A 5,169-nucleotide genomic window follows, 5' to 3' on the forward strand; every position below is an offset into this window, starting at 1 on the left:
TGGCGCAGGGCCCGCCGGAGCAGGGAGCGCGGCGAGAGTTCCCTGGCCGCCGGGCGGTTCGGCTTATTGGCCCCGCGCGTCCGCGGTCGCCGCTGTTGCTCTGCCCCAGGTGGCGGCGGCAGCTGCACTGCCGGTGGCTTTTGACATGTTGCCGGGAGGAGCCACAACTGGAACGAAGGTCGGGTGGTGGCAACTGCCGGCCTGGGACTGCGACGCCGCGCTCGGGGCCGGCAGAGCTCCGCACTCCGGCGTTTCGACCCCTCTGGACTGTGTGCGCCGCACAGCCGCTCGCCGGGGCTGCCTCCTCACAGTCGCGTGAACCGAGCTCTGAGCGCAGCCCCGGCGCTTCCCCCGCGGAGGCTGCGAAGGAGGACTGCGCAGGAAGAGCGCCGGAGACCGAGGCAGAGTGGGCGGGCCCGGCCACCGGGAGTGATGGGTCATTCCACCTACCAGAAGCCGGGGAGCCCCATGCAAATCCCGCCGCTTCGCTGAGGGTTCGGCAGCCAACCAGCTCCCGGAACATGGGGGTGTGGAAAGGCTCTGGGGGCGGTGGAGAGCAATCGGGGGCTGCTGTTGGCTGAGAGACAAGGGGCGGGCCTGGAGGGGCGGAACCAGGGGCTGGTGACAAGCGCAGCTGGGAGTAAGGATGCTGGAGAGACCGCGCGTGCAGGGAAAGCACCGACCTTCCGATCGCTGCACCCCGGCGCCCGCACGCACTTCCGCACTCGTTCCCCAGGAGCCGGGCTCGGCTGCATTTGCTCCTGTGTGCGGACACGCGTCCCCATACAGATGGTTCGCTGGCGGGATGGTGGTGTGTGTGCGCGTTAGAAGTAGGGAAGGGGTGGAAGCGCAAGAGTCTGGCCGGAGATGCCCGCCCACCCTACTCCGGGACTCGGAGGGGGGCCCTTCCGGAACTGGCACGGGTTTAGGAAGTTTAAGTGGAAATCGCTGTCGAACTTTTTTCTTTTTTTAAGTCTCCTTCTTACTGTTTGCTGGGAGTTGATCTCTCTCGGGCAGCAGGTTAACGCTATCGGTGGATGGTTAGATAGTTCCTGAGAAACTATCCTTAGGAAAAAGTCTTCCCTTGCTTCCCAAAGTGCTGGAGAAAGGTCGGGAGAAACTAACAGGGAGTTAAAGGCTGTGGGAATTTTTCCCGGCGCCGAAAGTGTGTGTGAAAGTTTTGTCCGGATATTGGTTGTTGGGTATGTTGGAAAACGTTCTCTTCCCTTCCCATGAATAAATATCAAAGCCAACATTCGCCTGCATCAGGAGTCGGTTTGATTTGCTGACCTGTTACACGAAGTATTAGGTGTTTTTTCTATGTCAAAAGTCAACTCGGAGCAAATCGATCCCAAAGTTGCACTTAAAGTCAACTCGAAATCTCTTGTCTAGAGTTTCCTCCGTAGAGTGACCAGTCCGGGCCTGGCGGCGGCCTCGCTGCTGCATTGATGCGCCGCGTTCCGGTTGGAAGCTTCGGTTCACCCCGGCGGCACTCAGGAAGTTCTGGATGAGAAGACTCGGCCCCAGAGGGGTCAGCGGGCTTCCCACGCTTGGCCCCCCGTGGTTCCGGGACAGAACCTTCCTTCCGATCCCGACCTCCACGCGGCCCCAGGCTGAGCGCGGCCCCCGCTGCCTTCCCAGTGCGCGCGGGCGGGCGGCGGAACCGCCGATCCCCGGTCCCTCTGCCGCGCTGTCCCCTCCCGAGGAAGTTCCCCGAGTCCCTCAGTCTCGCCGCGAGTCCTGTTCCCCTCCGCCGGGAACACAGCGAGGACGCCCCTCGGTCATGAGCTTCTGAAGTTGGAAAGTGCTGGAGAGCGGGAGCGGCGACCCCGGAGGGTTCGGGTGACCCTGCGGCCCCCACCCGGCCCCCATGCCCAGCTGTGCTCCGGGCGACCTCCTGGTAACTCTGGAGCCCAAGACATTTTCTTATAGAGTGGCTGAGGGGGAAGTAATTTAGGAAGAGAATTCCTCCCCCTTTTATATTCGCAGGGAAATTTTATTCCCAGAGCTCTTTTCCCCTCTCCTTCGGAAGTGACTTATCTCCCCTTAGTTTTTAATTACATTAATTTATTACTAATTTATTTTAAAGTTCTGAAACATGAGAATGTATTTCTGAGCATTAGCTTAGGCCAACTTTTTCTTTTTCTCTTTTTTTAAGCGAGAGGGAAAATGTTAGTGTCTCCGAAGCGTTTGCTCAAATTCATATTATTTCGGGGAATGAAGTCACTGCCTGCTCTCTCTAGGCTGCTTGGAGTTTGTGGACGTCTGTGGATTTGGGGGTGGGTGAGAGTGGTTTATGATTTGTGCGTGTTCACACGAATTGTAGCTACCACATGGATAACTTTGGGCGTGGTTGGGTGTGAATGTTATAGTTTGGTTTTGGTTTTCTAAATCAATAATTCTGATTAAAAATGGTCCCTGTCCTGAGGGTTAGCAAAGTCCAGTGTAAAATAAGAAAAAAAAAAAGTCAGTTCGCCGGATATATTTAGGATTTTTTTTTTTCCAGGGGCGAAGGGAAAGAGTGGGTAGAAGCAAAGACTTGGGCATCGGAAACCGTCAGGAGAGCGCCGCGGAGCCGAGCGACCCCGGGCCAAGTCGCCACCGAGGCCAGCCGAGCGCGTTCGATCCCCACCGCCGAGCGACGGGCGGCGCGCTGAGTTGATGTCCGCGGTGATCCTGGCCTGAGCAGCGCCCCGCGGGCAGTTCAACAGGGCGGAGCAACCCTGCCCCGCGACCCTGCGCTTTGACCCTTCTTCCCACTCGGCTGGTCAGCCCCAAAGAGCTCCGCGAAATCCCCGGGCGCGGCGGCCGCTGCTGGCTGTGCCTTCGGTCAAAGCCGTCTCCCCCCATCGTCCCAATCAGCTGATGCGTAACCCGAGGTCAGCCTGCAAGGATCTGTCGGCGCGGCCGACCGTGAACCCAATTGGAGATTCTGCCCTTAACCTGTGCTCAGCAGTGCTGGGTACCCACGCCACGTGACCACCCAGATGCGAGAAAGGCCGCCCTTGGATACATTTATGCCTAAGTTTGGCCAGCCCCGGGAAACCGAGAGAGGAGCGAATGGGATTTCAGCACACGTGGAAGGGCTGTTTTCTCTGGGTTGGTTTTTTGCGCTTACCTAATATGGGATGCTCACCTAGGACCACGGACGGTCTAACTTGGCAGGCAGCCCCTTCCCCTTAGAAACGCACAGGCCGCCCCAGGGGCCACCTCCTGTCCCTCTTCACCTCCTGCTGCCTACCACGCTGTCGGCTCACTATCTGGAGCTAAAATCCCCCATCTGTAAAGCAGGGGACTTGCGCCAAAGTTTTCCGCCTGAAGATTCTCTGGTTCTGGGCTCCAGCCCCTGACGCTCATCCCGCCCACCCTCCGGCTCCCCCAGCCGGGCCCCCAGCTGCTCGCCGCAAAGGTCGCACTTCCTGGGCTGCCTGAGCTGGTGGCCCGGAGCCCGGTTCCTGTCACCGGAACCCGTGTCCCCTCCCTGCCCCCCAGCCAGGCGACCCCGGAGTTGGCAGCTGCAAGCTCCCTCCACCCTATGCCCCGCTGCGCCCAGATGCCCGCCCGCAGGGGGGCGCTCCGACAGCTGCGGGGTGGGGGCGGGGGTTGGATCTCGGCTCCCCAACTCCCAGGGGGCTGTCCCCGGCGCACCTCAGAGCCCCCTGTCCTCGCGGAGAGCGCCGGTCAGAGCTGAGGGCTAGAGGCAGGCTAGCAGACCGGCCATCAGAAACCCCTTGAAAGAGTGGCTAGAAGGAAACGGCCAAGTGGAAAGGGCTTCCCAGGCTGCACTCCAGCTGCACTTGAGGGACAGTGTGTCTAGCGGCCTCAGTTGGATCCATCACCCCGGCGCCGGGACTCTGGCAGTTTGAGGTCCCAGGAGGACCCTCAGCACATCACAGAAGAGAGATGACTGCTCCTGTCCTAAGGATAAAAGAACTCTGGTGCTCAAAAACAACAGAAAAGAACTCTTGTGGTTGATGTCCTGAGGAGTCAAGGTTTTGTGCTGATTCCAGCTCCCTCACAGTGGCCTCTGTGCTCTGGGTTTGGAGCTTCCCTTGTCCTCAGGCTCCCCTTATCCGAAGGCTCCCTCTGGGCTGGGTCATCAAAGGCTGGAAGTTTCCCTCTTCTGCAAAACACAGCCCCTGGCGGGAAGTCCTTCTACACTGCCTTGCTGTCACCAGGTTCTGGAATGGCTGTCTGCTTGCCTCTGCAGATCTAGGGCGGTGATGACACCTCCCCTTTCCAGCGCCAAATCCGTGCCCTCCCCAGGTTCTCCTTCCCCTCCAGCATCTTTGTAAGTGGTCCTTCTGTTACACAACCTGTGCATTACTCAGGTGATGTCCCACAGCTGTCCTGCCAGGACCCTGACTTTGTCAGTGTTAGTTGCAACCCCATGGACTGTAGCCCACTGGGCTCCTCTATCCATGGCATTCTCCAGGCAAGAACTCTGGAGTGGATTGCCCTGCCCTCCTCCAGGGGATCTTCCCAACGCAGGAATCAAACCCTGGTCTCCTGCACTGCAGGCAGATTCTTTTCCGTCTGAGCCACCAGGGAAGTTTGTCACTAGGGTTGCATTACTTTGCCTAATCTGGTTCCCAGCCACTTACCAGCTGTGTGACTTTGAGTAAGTCACACACCCCTTCTGAGCCCCAGTACCACTGGCTGTCATTGCGCTCCTCTGCTCCAGATGCTGTCAGCCCCCTCTTTCTCCTCTTTCTCCGTCAAGGTCTCCTGGCCGTGGAAATCCTCCAAAGCCGGTCCTGCCTTCAGTCTTTTGGGCCCGAGCTGGAGGAGGTCACGTCTTAGAAATGATGGGTCCAGCTTTAACTTTTCCTCCACAAACTTCCACGGACATGTAAGGCTGCGACTCTCCTAAGTGTCTCCAGGAGGCCCACTTCCCCAGCCCCTGAGACAGCATTTCTTATGATCCCTCTGGCATTTCTCAAAACCTCTTTGAGAACATAGATGTCCACACCTTTACACCACCAGATGAGCACCCGCCTGACTCCTCCCAACTCCTCCTTCCTCCCTCTTGTCACAGTGGAGGCAGCTGTGGGCTAGCCTGACACAGAGTGAGCCCCAGGCTACTCTGAACCTGCTCCCTTCTCACCTCCCGTCTCCTCACCTATGAATCACAGCCCTTCTGTGTGGACACAGACAGGCCACCCAGTC

The sequence above is a fragment of the Bison bison genome, unplaced genomic scaffold (assembly GCF_000754665.1).
Source record: "Bison bison bison isolate TAMUID 2011002044 unplaced genomic scaffold, Bison_UMD1.0 scf7180017864180, whole genome shotgun sequence".
NCBI lineage: Eukaryota > Metazoa > Chordata > Mammalia > Artiodactyla > Bovidae > Bison > Bison bison.